Below are 16,603 nucleotides of genomic sequence, written 5' to 3'. Positions count from 1 at the left end.
TATTTTTTTGTATCTTCCATCCTGCAAATAAAGACAGTTTTACCTCTTCCTTTCCAATCTGGGTGTCTTTTATATTTTTGGACATAAAATACAAAATTGAGTAGCATATTGTCTCCTTCCCAATCTTAAGGGGAAAGCCTTTGGTCTTTTATTATTAAGTAGGCTTTTATTTGTGAGTTTCATTGTAGATTTCCTTTATCAAATTGAGTAAGTTTTCCTCGATTCCTAGGTGTTTTTTTTTTTTCTTTTTCTAGTCATGAAAGGGTGTTGAATAAGGGTGTTGAATTTTGTTAAAACTTATTCCATATCTACTGAAGTGATCATTGCCTTTCATCTTCTATTCTGTTAATATGGTATATTATATGATATTAATCGATTCTTGAATATCGAGTCCACCTTGCATTCCTATGATTAATCCTGCCTTTTTCATGATTTAGAATCATTTACTTATCTTGTTGGATTACATTGTCTAATATTTTTGAGGATTTTTGCATATATGTATTCATAAAGGCGTATTATTTTATAATGTTCTGTTCTTGTGTTGTCTTTATATGATTTTGATATCAGACTAACACTAGACTTATAGTTTGAATTGAGGAATTTGTTTCCCTGTTCTATTATTTTGAAGAATGTAAGAAACATTGGTGTTAATTACTCCATTAACACCAATTTAAACATTGGTGTTAAAAGTTTGGTAGAATTCACTAGTGAATCCATCTGGGTCTGGGCTTTTCTTTTATGGAAAATTTTTTGATTACTATTTAAATACCTTTACCTGTTCTAGGTTTACTCAGATTTTATATTTCTTAAATCATTTTCAGTAGTTTGTGTTTTCTAGAAATACATTCATTCTATTCAAGTATCTAATTTGTTGGCATTTATTTGACCATAGTGTGCCTTTGTAAGCCTTTTTATTTTTGTATGGTTGGTAGTAATGAGTTTTTAATTAATAATTTTGTTGAACTTCGTTGTCTTTCTTTTGTTATTGGACAGATCACCTAATATTTTGCAAATTATATTAATCTTTTCAAAAAAATAAACTTTATGTTTTCCTGATTACCCCTATTGCTTTTCTGTTAGTTATTTATTTTTGCTTCAGTATTATTTACTTTCTTCTAATTGCTTTGGATTTAGTTTGCTTTTTTTTCCTGTGTCATAAAGTTGAATGTTAGATTATTCAAAATGCTTCTTCTCTTTCAACATTGCTGTTTAGAGATTTACATTCTTCACTGAGTACTGTCTTAGGTGTATCTTATAAGGTTTTGGTTTTTGAGTGTTGCTTAATTTCTACATATTTGTAAATTTCACAGTTTTTTTCTATTAATTGTTTGCCATTTTACTTTATTGTGGCTCGAGAATACATTTTTATACTTTTAAATATTTTAAATTTATCATGGCTTGTTTTAAGTCCTAGTATGTAGTCTACCCAGGGGAATACTCGATGTGTAGTTAAGAATAATATTTATGTTGGGTGGAGTATTGTAGAGATGTCTGTTTTATCTAGTTAGGTAATATCGTTCAAGTCTTCCATTTCTTTGTTATCTTTTGTCTGGTTTTGTCATCCATTATTGAAAGTGAGATATTCATGTCCTCAGCTATAATTGTTGAATTGTCTATTTCTCCCTTCTAGTCTGTCTATCAGATTTTCTTTCCATTGTTTTGGAGGCTCTGTTTTAGGTCTATGTGTGTTTATAATTCCCTATGGGCTGGCCCTATTTTCTTTGTTAATAGACTTAACACAATTTTGTCTTAAAATCAATTTTGACCCATATTAGTGAGATAAGAGGTGAGGCTTAGACAAGGGACCAAATTATGGAATAACTGAAGTGGTACTAGGGCAGAAGCACCTCCCCACAGGACACACCCATGAGTGTGCCATGTCAGCTTACCATTGCCATGGCAATACCCCCAAATTACTGCCCGTTTGACCAGACAACCTGGAAGTTACCACCCTCATCCTAGAAATTTCTGCGTAAACTGACCCTTAATTTTCATGCAATTAAAAGTGGATATAAATATGAATGCAGAACTGCCTCTGAGCCACCACTCTGGGCACCATGCCTATGGGGTAGCCCTGCTCTGCAAGGATCAGTACCTCTGTTGCTGCTGTACGCCACTGCTTCAATAAATGTTGCTGCTTAACACCTCCACTTTGCCTTTGAATTCTTTCCTGGGTAAAGCAAAGAACCCTCCCAAGCTAAACCCCAATTTAGGGGCTTGCCTGTCCTGTATTGTCAGTATATCCAGTCCAGCTTTCTTTTGCTTATTGTCTGAATGGTTTATTTCTTTTGTTCTTCTTTTGCAAAGTATTTGTGTCTTTGGATCTACGATGTGTCTCTTATAGACTGCGTATAATGGAGTCATTTTTAAAAATGTTCTCTGCTAATTCCTGTATTATGATTGAAGCATTTAATCCATTTACATGTAATACAATTATTCTGATAAGATTTATGACTGCCATTTTGCTATATTCTTTGTCATATTCTTTTGTTTCTATAGCCCTTCATTACCTCATATTTTGTGTTAAATAGCTAGTCTTTAACACTTTAATTCCATAATATTTCTTTTACTATGTCTTCTTGAATTATTTTTTCATGGTTTCTCTGGGGATTGCAATTAACATCTTTTTTTTTTTTTTTGAGAGGGAGTCTGGCTCTGTCGCCTAGGCTGGAGTGCAGTGGCCGGATCTCAGCTCACTGCAAGCTCCGCCTCCTGGGTTTACGCCATTCTCCTGCCTCAGCCTCCACCTCGCCCGGCTAGTTTTTTTGTGTGTGTTTTTTAGTAGAGATGAGGTTTCACCGTGTTAGCCAGGATGGTCTCGATCTCCTGACCTCGTGATCCACCCGTCTCGGCCTCCCAAAGTGCTGGGATTACAGGCTTGAGTCACCGCGCCCGGCCTAACATCTTAATTTATAACAGCTTGGTCAAACTTACGTCAAATCGATCTTAGCAGTGTTTAGAAACTTTGCTTCTATGTTCCTGTCCCACGTTCTTTTATGCTATTATTGCCATATACAATTTATCTTTGCATATAAGTCCCCCCCATACACACACACACAACACTTTGTTTTACACAGTTCCCTTTTATATCACATAGAAGGAACAATACATCTATTTATACTGATTTTCTGTTTTCCTATGTAGCTAATTTTATTGGTGCTGTGTGTTTCTCTATATGCATTCAACGTACTGTTTAGTGTCCTTCCACTTTAGTGTGAAGTCCTTCACTGAAAGACTCTCAGCATTTATTATAGGACATTTATGCTAGGGATGAATTCTCTCAGTTTTTATTTATCTGGCAACGTCTGGGATTTTTCTTCATTTTTGAAGGACAAGGTTTTGTATGAAATTTTTAGTTCACACTCTTCTGTTCTTTGAACATATAGTAAATGCAGGTGAACATTCAGGGTCATTTGGGGGCTTTTCTGGGCATGCACAGAACCATGGCACGTGCACAGCCTTGAGCATGCGCGTGGTCTTCTAGACTCCCTGGAATATGCCAGGGTTTTCAGAACCTCCTGTGGTCATCTCATTCCCAAGCCTTTTGTTTTAAGAATTTTTGGTCAGATAATTTGTTTGTCCCAACTGTTGTCACCACTTCAGATGGCTACAGTGTTAAAAATTGCCCCTGGATGTTTTCAGCAAATGCTTCTGGGAAAACAACCTGTTCCCATTGTGTGAGCTCTAAGTCAAGTCAAATAAAGACCAGCCCTGCAAGTAGATGTTCCCAGGAAACTGTGAGACGAGTTGAATGATGAAAATTATCTTGGAAGGAGCTTTTCAAGGGGTACCAAATTCCTTCTTTTCCCTCTAGTGATTGTTAGGCTACTGCTTTCCAACATGGTTTGGAGACTATTGATTTTTAAGGGTATTGTGGAACGGGGAGGGGGAAAGGGGATGTGGTTTGTTAAAAGGCTATTCCTACCATTAACTGATAAAGTTAACCAATAAACAAATCTTGCCATTTTTGTGATTCAGACATTTGTTTTGAACAAGTGCACCTCCTTGAATTGTTGGTAATATTGACTTGATTTCCAAAGTTCTGAAAATATTAATTTTGAACAGTTTTGCCTGTTTGTCATTGCTTTTGTACAGAAATGGATCTTTGGATGTTCTCACTCTGCTGTTCTCACCGATGTGTGTGTGTGTGTGTGTGTGTGTGTGTATGTATGTTACACTTCTTTTTAATTTTAAAATGATAATATCCTAGAATGTTAATTTTGGTTCTTTTTTGGCATCTCTCAAGTTAGTTTTCATCTGTTACAAGAAAACATCCACATTGCTCAAAGAGAAGTTGAATCATTGCAGTAATAGTAAAGTGAATAAAACAGGTTTGAGATATATGTATTTTTCTAATTTTAAAGAATAATTTAAAAATCAAATGATACGGCCTGTTTGATACAGAGATCGACCTATACCAGTTGAATTCGAGACAGAAAAATGGATAAGACATTAAAGCCCACTCTGGGAATTATAGAAAAGCTTAGGAAATTTACTGGTCCTGGATAGGGTGGGGCCTAGATGAAAGAGCCAAACTTGTTGGCCATCAGGGAAGAATAGTGTGATTTGTTGTGTGAATTAGGAGGGTAGGGCCAAGGGTAGGGACTTCTATCAGCATTTAAGGGAACCTCCCTAAATTTAGGGTAAAAGGGCAGAAAATAAAATTGTCCCACATACAGAGAAGTAGAAAAAAAAAAGTGAGTCAAAAATCATAATAAAAGGAAGTCAGTAGAAAGAGATTTCAATATGATCCAGGTGTCAGAATTGGAAGAGAAGAACTTAAACTATCAATTATATATTCAAAGTGATAAAAATAACCATAATAAGTAAATGGATGGGAGCTATCAAAAGGGAAATGAAAATTTTCACAAAGAATCAGCCTAAAATCCTATAACCAAACCATGTAATACTTGATGTGTTATATGTTAAATTTAAATTAAATTTAGTTTGGTTATATATCTTGATTAAACTGTGAAGGTTCCTAAACACACAATGTGGATATAAGAATACTCTTTAATTAATGAAATTTATTTCTTCCTTCTTTTCCTTCCCCCCCTCCCACTCTCCTTCCCTCCCTTCTTCTCAGTTTTCTTTCCTTCATTTCTCTTTTATATATCCAGTTGTTCTTCTCAAACAAAATCTCTTGTAACTCCCAAAATAATATTATGATGTTGATATTTTCAATTTAATATTGTGTCCTCTAAATTTCTGTTCAGTTAATATTATTTCCTCTAAATTTAACTCCTTTCACAGCATCATATTCATATACTATTGCCCTATAAATTAGTCTAAATTTTAACATTGACTTATAACTAGTGTTTTCTCCTGTTTCCTCTTTGGATGTAGCTAATGGGGTAATGGAGAAGGAATGTCCTCCCAGAGCATGATTCGTGGAAAACATTCCACTGGACAGCCTTAGCATTCATGTGTGGAAGATGAAAAACCATCTTTTTTCCAAAGAGGGATTCTGATTCTTCTAACAATAAATCTGCCTCATTTATTATGACTAAAGCTAATTATTACAAATAGGATTTTTTCCCATATTGGGGCAAACAATTGTTTGAGACTATAGTTTAATAAATTATGAATATAGTGATTCAAATACAGTAGTGTTCTTTTACTTAATATTAGAGTTCTAAATGATTTAAAATCAATGAAGTGAAAAATTAATATATTCTCAAAATCCTAGAAAATGTAGTTTTCCATAAATGTCTAAAATGTTATCTTTGTAATTGTGTATATATAATAATTTCTTTTAAAAATTTTGTCATATCACTTGTATAAAAATAATAACTTCAACCTAGACAATTTTATATTCTTATGAATATCTAGTCAAGAATTTAGATTCTGTTGAACAAATACCCAGAATCCCCTTTCTCTCCCCATTCCCTTCAGTTTATACTTCCTCGTTTCAGGAACATTATCTTGTTCATTGCAGTGGGTTTCAGAGAACCCTAAGCATAACGAGTGCCGGTTAACATGTATTAATGACTGGTTTTATTTTGTTTAGGCACCTTATCAAATACTGATTAGCCAAAGTAGAATTATATCCAGATTTACGCTAATAAAAATAAATTTTTAACAACCTACTTCCTACTAAATATATTTTTTCTACTAAATATATTTTAAAATAATATGTTTAAACTCATATGCATAATTTATATTTAAAGCTTCTAAACTATAAAGAATATTTTGATAATGTTTGTAGTACATGATATTTTGTAAGCCTATTTTGCAATCAGCTGACTGATAGTCTGCTAACTTTTTACAGTATGACACATCTTTAATTCTTAGTATCTATAAGAAGCACTATTGTGCATGTTTTTATATTTTTTGTGGATTTTTTATATTTTAGAAGTGATAAAGTTGAAATTTATCTAAGCTCTGATTGAAAAAGGCAACAAAGACTAATGAATGAACTAACTTTACAATCTTGAGTTTTTTTTCTGCCTTGTCTCTTCTCATACAAGTCTGCAGAGCTATTTTTTTTTATAATGTGCTGTGTTAGGTAGGTTGTACTTAAACTTTCATTTTAAAAAATATTTAATTATTTTAACTGAGCAGACCTGCCTTTGCAATCAGAAGGTAGGACAAATGTCTTTTTTAGTTAAAAAAAATTACAGCAATTTAACTATGAGAAGTTTCCAAACCTTAGTCAAAAATATCTGTTTTAAAGTCTGTGGACACAATAGAAAATAGGAGACATTATAGTAGTAGTAACTTATTGGCCAAGTTAAAAGACAAGCTGAGGTACTAACTCAGAATAGTGGGAAAAGTAGTCCACCAAAATAGCAAAGGTTTAAGGCAAAAATTTAAGGCAAACTTCCAATAAAAACCATTCTTAATTGAAATTTAAAACTTGTAAAGTCATTTTGATAGTTACAAATTTAAAACTTACAAGGTAATGTAAACAAAAATGTACAAAAAGCCAAATATACTGTTCACCCAAGTCATCTTGTAACTGACATTTATCTTAAATTATAACATCAGTAAGATTTATACATTTTTTTGAAAATAAATATATATGAATGATGGCCATGTGTGGTGGCTCATGCCTGTAATCCCAGCACTTTTAGAGGCAGAGGTGAGTGGATTGATTGAGGCCAGGAGTTCAAGATCAGACTGGGCAACATGGCGAAACCCCGCTTCTACTAAAAATACAGAAATTACACTGGCATTGGGGTGCATGCCTGTAGTCTCAGGTTCTTGGGAAGCTGAGTCACAAGAATTGGTTAAACCTGGGAGTTGGAGGTTGCAGTGAGCCAAGATCTTGCCACTGCACTCCGGTCTTGGTAGAGCAAAACTGTCTCAAAAAAAAAAAAAAAGTGTATATGAATGAAACTATTTGAAAGATAGAAGGTAGGCTGGGTGTGGTGGCTCACGCCTGTAATCCCAGCACTTTGGGAGGCTGAGGCGGGTGGATCCAAATGTCAGGAGTTCTAGACAAGCCTGGCCAAAATGGTGAAAACCCATCTCTACCAAAAATACAAAAATTAGCCGGGCATTGTGGTGGGCGCTTGTAATCCCAGCTACTCAGGAGGTTGAGGCAGGAGAATTGCTTGAACCTGGAAGGCAGAGGTTGTAGTGAGACGAGAAAGTGCCACTGCACTCCAGTCTGGGTGACAAAGCGAGACTCAGTCTCAAAAATAAAGAAAGGAAAGGAAGGAAGGAAGGAGAGAGAGAGACAGAGAGAGAAAGGAAGGAAGGAGGGAGGGAAGGAAGGAAGGAAGGAAGGGAAAGAAGAAGAAAGAAAGAGAGAGAGAGAGAAAGAAAGAAAGAGAGAAAGAAAGAAAGAAAAAGAAAGAAGAGAGAGGAAGGGAGGGAGGGAGAGAGGGAGGAGGGAAGGAAGGAAGGAAGGAAAGAAAGAGTTTCTAAAACAGTCAAGAATTATATGTGATAACTTAAACTGACCTTGGCCATATCTGAGCTATCCAGCAATTTTACCTCCTTGAAACTCAAAATAAAGGCCGTGTAGTAAGCGCAAAAATTGCTTCTGAAAATTGAGTAGAGATGTCATAAAATATACTACAGCTCACAAATTTCACTTATAGAGGACCCTTTTACATCCTACACCAAAGTTTACTTCATCTTCTTTTAAGTAAGAATTTAATAGGCTCGATTGCTTCATTCCTAACCCTTAATTATATCAGAGGTCTCAATTTTAAAAAAAGGGAGAGGGTGGTATATATTCATAAGCACATTGACAGGAAGAAGTGACAACTGATAGTCATAGACCAGTGCAACAGAAAATGACAAAAGGCACAAAACAATCTCCAAACAAAATATATAGGGTTGTTTAGTGTAAAAGCAAATATCTCTACATTCAATTATAATACCTAATAGTATAACTATTTTGCATTACAGCATCATTTCAAAATGTTGTACTTAGATATGAAAAAAATATGTATGTCCCATCAATTTTCTTGTGAGAATGGGTGTATACTTTCATCTCAATTGATACAAAATTGCCCTATGTCCTACCACTTTCTCTACAATTTTTAGTCAGTTATATTAATTCATTTATATGAAAGCTCCAAGGAAGTGAGGTCTTACTAAATATTGAGGAGAAATGTAATGATTCTTATTGGTCTCTTTATTCTAAAGAGACCATTTATTCTAAATGGTCTCTTTAGTTAGTAAAATAATTGCTTTGCAAGAACCATTCTGCCATAATGAGAACATAATGTTTCCATTAGCGTGGTTAGATGTCAGTTTCCAGCTTTGTCTCCTTTGTGTGATTTTGAACTTATATCTGAATTTCAACTTCTACACATATAAAGTGTGGGCAATAATAACCATTTTATTGGGATATGGTGGGAATTAGTGAGCTTAATACAATACTTTACATCTACTAATTGTTCATGTCAACTCCATTTTTCTTTTCTTTGTTTTTCTCCTCCTTGCATTTTCCCTTAAGAATATAAGAGAAACTGCTTTTTCTAGAATAGAAAAAAGAATACTTAGATACAAAGATGCTCAAACCCATATAAATAATTTTTCTGTTAAATAAACCAGTCTGACAATTCTAAACTACAAAGAACAATAATTGATTATAAGAATGTTTATGGTAATAAAAATTATGATAATTATTGTATTAAAATGGCAAGGACGTGGATACATACATTGTACATATTGGTTAGTATAGTTGTCTTCCATATTGTTTACTTAATCTGCTTGTTCCTCTAAGTTTCCTAGACAATGCCACAGATATTAATTGTGCGTTTTACAGTGTCTCCTTAGGTAGGATTTGGCCTCATTCATTGTTTGTGATAGGCTAATCAGGGTCAAAAGATAAAGGAAAAGTATGGAATGTATCAGACACTGCTACAGAGAGATAAGAATGATTTAGAGAGTATTCTAAGGGCAACCTTAAAAGGAGAGGAATATGCAACAAAGAACACTAAAGGGAGGGACATTTTTAGTTCAAAATACACACAAAAATTAGACATTAAAAAGAGTCTTTAGGAAAACAAATTTGATTTTTAGAATGTAAACCTGTTTCCAACATGCATTAAAAACCCATTAAACACTCTGAAAGACAGCTTCCAATTTTCAATGCATCTAAGCTGTAAATAATATATATCAAAAGTAAGAAGAGAAAAATGTGGATTTCAAAGCTCTCAGTTTTTTAGAAGACTCGTTAAAAAGCAATAAATGAGAATTTAGAGATTTCATATAACAATAATTGTAAAGATTCTTTTTCATGTAGATTCTACATAAAACTAGAGGGAATGACTATGCGTTTTAAAAGTTATAGCACGATCTTTTTCCTTTTGTTCACTCCCATCGCATTTGTTGTTTATAAAGGAATATAGAAAGGAAAAGAGGAATAATCTCAATATTATCAATCACCAATCTGCTTGATTTCCGTATTTTATTCCAAACTCTGAAGACTTCTGTGTAACTCTATAGATATGTGGTCAGAATTCAGGATATTATTTCCTCTATCATAAACATAACAGTAACTACATGTATGGCACAGTATTTACTAAGTGTTTCCCTAAAGACTCCCCAAAAGGGGATCCTCAAGCGTCAGAGTGCATATCTACTTGAAACAACATTGCTGGGCTGTCCACATTTTAAAATCATAAAGCTCGCTGAGAATATTTTGCAAGAGTCATCCAGTTTGTTTTAACTCTATATTTCATTATGACTATATTGCATCCACTAACAGTTCCAGAGCCTCATTACTGGATTGGCGGGATCACATAATCACCAAATAATTGTACCCGATTTCAGGATCCTTGATAGTCTGACTAGTCTATAGAAAAATAACATGATACACAGCTTAATCATATAATGCTGAATTATACCATCTATGTGGATAATCCATGCTTTGGACATCAGCTCATAAGTCCTTCAAACAGCTGAGAGCAATTCCCTTTTCGCAGAAAATGCTGCTTTGAAAATAATTTTGTGAGTTGCAAGATTATTTCAGCATGTATTTAATACATGCTTATTTGTAATAAAGCATAATTCACATAAAATGCACAGATCTTTCCAGTTTTATGAATTGTTAAAGTAGATATAGCTGGTGACTTTAAGAATATAAACTTGTAAACTTGGTGACTTTAATAATTAAATATGCTCACCACCTAAACAAGAAATAGAACATTTCTATTGCCCAGAAAATTTCCTCATAATTCATTCCATTAAATCCCTGGCATTCCCTATCACCACATACGGCTAATTTTTATATTTTTAGTAGATATGGGATTTCACCATATTGGCCAGGCTGGTCTTGAACTCCTAATCTTGTGATCTGTCTGCCTTGGCCTCCCAAAGTGCTGGGATTACAGGCGTGAGTCACTGTGCCCTGCAAAATTTTGAATCTTCTTGGATCCCATGTAAATGGAATCATACAACATATAATTACCATTAGTAAGTCCGAATGATTTAATGAAACAATGCTTCATGAGATCCATTCATGCTGTGTATTACGGCAGGCTTTTTTTCCCCCTGGTTTATTTCTGAGTAATAGGTGTAATACAAGCGGACACAAATCTGTAAAATGGTTCTCTGGTCTTGTTGTGCATGTTCACGCTCCAACCAGTGATACAGTTGCTGCAAATCCTTGCCAGTATTTAGTGTGTCACCCTTATTTCAGCTATTCTGTTGGCATCTTGATTGTTTTTATTGTTTTAAATTTTCATTCCCCCAATGACTAATTATGTTGATCACCTTTCTTTTTGTTTTGTTTTTTTTTCTATTGGCTGTGTGCTATTTGATATATCTTCTGTCAGATATCTGACATTTTCACCATTTTTATTGGATTGATTGCCTTAAAAATGTGTAGGGATACTTTATATATGTTCCAAAAAGAAATATTTAATTTATATATTATAAATATTTTTCCCTGTCTGTGGCTTGCATACCCATTTTTAGTGAAAATTTTTGTCAATGGACTTATAAGATTATTATTTTAAATTAATAGACTTTATTGTGAAGAACAGTTTTAGGTTTAAAAAATATTGAGTGGAATACAGAATTTCCACATACTCTCTCATCTCCAATATTCACAGGAAGTGCTATTTCTTACCCTTTCTTTGTCCTCAAAAGCCTTTAGATAAATAAAAGCCTTTAGGCTTCATAGAACTGACTACGTGATAATTTTCTCAGCTCAATTATATATGTATAAATATTTAAATTCAAGTTGGGATCTACTATGCTATACTTACAATGTTGGTTCCAATTACATTCCACAAACTAACTTTATCTGATAAAGATTTCTGTGTGGGTAATGAATGTTTATTTGATGATGAATCCATTTTTTTTTTTTTTACTGTTTTTTATTTTATCCAGTTTAGTATGCTCTTTTAGTAGGAAATCTTGGATAAGAGAAGGAGTAAATGCTAGGATTCAGTCATCAAAGCTATTTCTCTATGTCTCACAATTCAAATTATTAAATGATGCTGAATGGCTAGAAATTTGTAAAGCAATGTACTTATACTTAACACAGCTATTTTTAATTCATTCTTTTATGTTAAAAAAAAAAAGTTCAAAGAGGGAGAAACCAGCCTGGTAGTATACACTTATAAAATCACATAAAATACATTGGTATTTAAGGTGACTACAAGGTTAAGATGAGCCAGCCAAGTAATGAGTCCACTGAAGTTGCTACAATAATCATACAGTTATTAAGCAAGTATTATATCCATTTACACAGTTCTGTAGTCACAATTTATTCTTAAATCATCAATATGCAACTAAAGAATTTTTTACCATTTATACCATTTTAGTTTTAAAATAACATGTGCTTGAACAATAGTCATGAAAAGAAATGAAAGCATAGTTTCCCTTTTGGCAGTTACAGAGATGTTTATGTACAACATTAACTGTTAACATCGAAAACGCAAACTTTCCAGTATAGAGGCTGGTCTATTTTAAGAAGTAGTGTGTTGTCCTTTACTGTAGGTGTCCAATTTCCCTTCAAAGATGGCATGAAAGCTATTTCTTATTTGGAAAATCCATTGAAAAAAATGATTGTAATGTTTCTTCAACCTTTATTCTTTTTATATTACATTTAAAATCTTAGTATGCCAGGAAAAATTGATACCACCATTTGCCACCAGGATCTAATTGACTTTCTGTTTTCTCATATTTTGTCTTTTTTTGGGCAATAATTTACAGACAACAATAAAGTGATAGAAAAAAACCATTATTAGATATTTTGATAAGAATTTTTCCTAGCAGATTTCCTTGCATCATTTAAATTTTGGTTCATCAAAAATATCAATATAAATAGTCACTATTACTTAAAATAAGATGGTCTGGGTTCTTGCTGCAAAAGATTGCATTGTGAAGTCTTTTTTATTGAATAGCTAACTAGATTAGAATATCATAATTCATTTTGTATATAAAAATATAAAATTTTCTTATCTCTTCTTGATTTAAGGCAATTTATAGAGTCTATAGTGCTATTATCTTTCTGTTTGCATTCATCTTCTGGTTTGTCTAATTGTGAAATATCTTCATCTACTATTTTTTATGTGACATTGTAGACAGTAAATGAAAAAGTTTGAATTGTAAGTTATTTTCAGTAAAAACTAAGAATGGATTGGAAATTTACAGTGCCTCCAAACTTGTTTATAACTTCTTGAAGAGTTGTTACAACAGATGTGGTCACACCATAAAAAACAGTATTTTTGAAAAGTGATTTATTTAGTATTGCACTAGCCTTCTAGAAAATTCCAATATTCAAATTTTCTTACTATTCAGTCTTTTATGGCATACTTGATTATAATTAATAAGTAATAGTAAATAAAAATAAAATCATATGTAGAATAATATGGTATCAAAATATTTCATGATATGGAAATAATAGAGTGCTGCTCCCAGTGGTCTGGGAGCATTCAGCCCTTCCAGCTTGTTGTGGGAAGTCAGGGACCCCGAACGGAGGGACTGGCTGGAGCTGTGGCAGAGTAACATAAATTGTGAAGATTTCATGGACATTTATCAGTTCCCAAATAATACTTTCATAATTTCTTATGCCTGTCTTACTTTAATCTCTTAATCCCATTATCTTCGTAAGCTGAGGATGTACATCACCTCGGGGCCACTATGATAATTGTGTTAACTGTGCAAATTGATTGTAAAACGTGTGTTTGAGCAATATGAAATCAATACACCTTGAGAAAGAACAGAATAACGGCGATTTTAGGGAACAAGGGAAGACAACCATAATGTCTGACTGTCTGCAGGGTCGGGCAAAAAGAGCCATATTTTTCTTCTTGCAGAGAGCCTATAAATGGACGTGCAAGTAGGGAAGATATCACTAAACTATTTTCCTAGCAAGGATTAATGCTGTGGGGAAGGAATGCATTCCTGGGTGGAGGTCTATAAACGGCTGCTCTGGTGGTGTCTGTCTTATGTGGTTGAGATAAGGACTGAAATACTCCCTGGTCCCCTGCAGTACCCTCAGGCTTACTAGGGTGGGGAAAAACCCTTCCCTGGTAAATTTGAGGTCAGACCGGTTCTCTGCTCTTGAACCCTGTTTTCTGTTGTTTAAGATGTTTATCAAGACAATACATGCACCACTAAACATAGACCCTTATCAGTAATTCTGCTTTTGCCCTTTGCCTTGTGATCTTTGTTTTTGCCCTTTGCCTTGTGATCTTTGTTTTTACCTTTTGCCTTGTGATCTTTGCTTTTGCCCTTTACCTTGTGATCTTTGTGGACCCTTATCAGGAGTTTCTGATTTTGCCCTTAGAAGCATATGATCTTTGTTCTCCTATTTGCCCTTTGAAGCATGTGATCTTTGTGACCTCCTCCCTATTCTTGCATCCCCTCCCCATTTGAAATCCTTAATAAAGCTTACTGGCTTTAAGGCTCAGTTGAGCATCATGGTCCTACCGATGTGTGATGTCACCCCCAGTGGCCCTGCTGTAAAATTCCTCTCTTTGTACTCTTTCTCTTTATTTCTCAGCCAGCTGACACTTATGGAAAATAGAACCTATACTGAAATATAGGGGGTGGATTCCCCTGATACCAGCCCACCTGGGGGTTGACCTTGAAAGAACAGAGACCAAAGCTGTGGACATGATTATAGTCCCCATATGTTACAGCATGCAGCACAGGGATGTAAAGCTCAGCCTTGCCCCCTAAAAGCATCTAGAAGTAAAGCCGTTCAACTCTACCCAACTTGCACTATAGTCAAACTCACATGAAAAATGAAAAGTAAAGATAACAAAAACAAACAACCAAACAAACAACATGAAAAGGACAGCAAGCTCAAAGGATGAAGGAGCATCAGCCTTCCTAGATGAGAAATAACCAGCACAAGAATTCTGGCAATGCCAACAGCCAGAGTGTCTTCTTACCTTCAAGTGATCACACTAGATTCCCAACAAAGGATTTCAAACAGATTGAAATGGCTTATATGTCAGATACAGAATTCAGAATCTGGATGGCAAAGAAGCTCATTGAGATGTAACAGTAGGTTGAAACCCAGTTCAGGAAAACAGTAAAATAATCCAAGAGTTGAAACACAACACAAGCATTTTTTAAAATACCCAAACTTCTGGAAATTAAAAAATAAAATCACTGTGAGAATCTCAAAATATAATTGGAAGTATTAATGACAGAATAGACAAAACTAAGGATAGAATCTTAAAGCTTGAAAAATGCTCCTTTGAAGCATGACAGGCAAAAAAAAAAAAGAAAAAAGATTTGAAAAAAATGAACCAAACCTCCAAAGAATATGGGATTATGTTAAGAGATCAAGCCTATAATTAATTGGCATTCCAGGAAGAGAAGAAGAGAGAGTAAGCAACTTCAAAAGCATATTTGAAGATACAATCTACAAAAGTTTTCCCAATCTTGCCACGGAGTTCAACATGGAAATTCAAGAAATTTAGAGAACTCCGTGGATACTATGCAGGATGACCCCTGCCAAGACACATAGTCATCAACTTCTCCAAAGTCAACATAAAAGAAAAAATCTTAAAGGCAGTTAGAGGTAAGGGGCAGATCATTTACAAAGGGAACTCCATTATACTAACAGTAGACCTTTCAGCAGAAATTTTACAAGCCAGAACAGATTGGGGACCTATTTTGAATATCCTTAACAAAAATCCAAATAAGGATTTCATATCCCACTGATATGGCTTGGCTGTGTCCCCACCCAAATCTCATCTTGAAGCCTCATGTGTTATGTGAGGGACCTGGTGGGAGGTGACTAAATCATGGGGCAAGTCTTCCCTGTGCTGTTTTTGTGATAGTGAATAAGTCTCGTGAGATATGGTGGTTTTAAAAAGGGGAATTTCTCTCCACAAGCTGTCCTCTCTTGTCAGCTGCCATGTGAGACATGCCTTTCACCTTCTGCCATTATTGTGAGGCCTCCCCAGCCATGTGGAACTGTAAGTCCAATAAACCCCTTTTTCTTATATAAATTACTCAGTATCTAATATGTCTTTATTAGCAGTGTGAAAACAGACTAATACAGTAAATTGGACCAGGACTGGGGCACTGCTGAAAAGATACTTGAAAATGTGAAAGCAACTTTGAAACTGGGTAACAGGCAGGGGTTAGAACAGTTTGGAGGGCTCAGAAGAAGACAGGAAAATGTGGGAAAGTTTGGAACTTCCTAGATAATTGCTGAATGGCTTTGACAAAAATGCTGATAGGAACAGTAAGATTCAGGCTGAGTTGGTCTCACATGGAGAAAAGAAACTTGTTGATAACTGAAGCAAAGGTGACTCTTGTTATGTTTTAGCAAAGAGACTGGTGACATTTTGCCCCTGTCCTAGAGATTTGTGGAACTTTGAATGAACCTGAGAGAGATTATTTAGGGTGTCCGGTGGGAGAAATTTCTAAGCAACAGAACATTCAGGAGGTGACTTGGGTGTTGTTAAAGGTATTCAATTTCAAAAGGGAAACAGAGCATAAAGTTTGGAAAATGTTTAGCCTGAGAATGCAATAGAAAAGAAAATCCCGTTTTCTGAGGAGAAATCCAAGCCAGTTGCAGAAATTTGCATAAGTAATAAGAAGTTGAATGTTAATCACCAAGACAATGAGGAAAATGTCTCCAGAGCATGTCAGTGACCTTTGTGGCAGCCTGTCCCATCACAGGCTCAGAGGCCTAAGAGGAAAATATGGTTTCATG

Source organism: Mandrillus leucophaeus, unplaced genomic scaffold, assembly GCF_000951045.1.
Source record: "Mandrillus leucophaeus isolate KB7577 unplaced genomic scaffold, Mleu.le_1.0 Scaffold9, whole genome shotgun sequence".
Classification (NCBI taxonomy): domain Eukaryota; kingdom Metazoa; phylum Chordata; class Mammalia; order Primates; family Cercopithecidae; genus Mandrillus; species Mandrillus leucophaeus.
The sequence above is the reverse complement of the archived record's forward strand: the minus strand, read 5'-3'. Positions refer to the sequence as shown.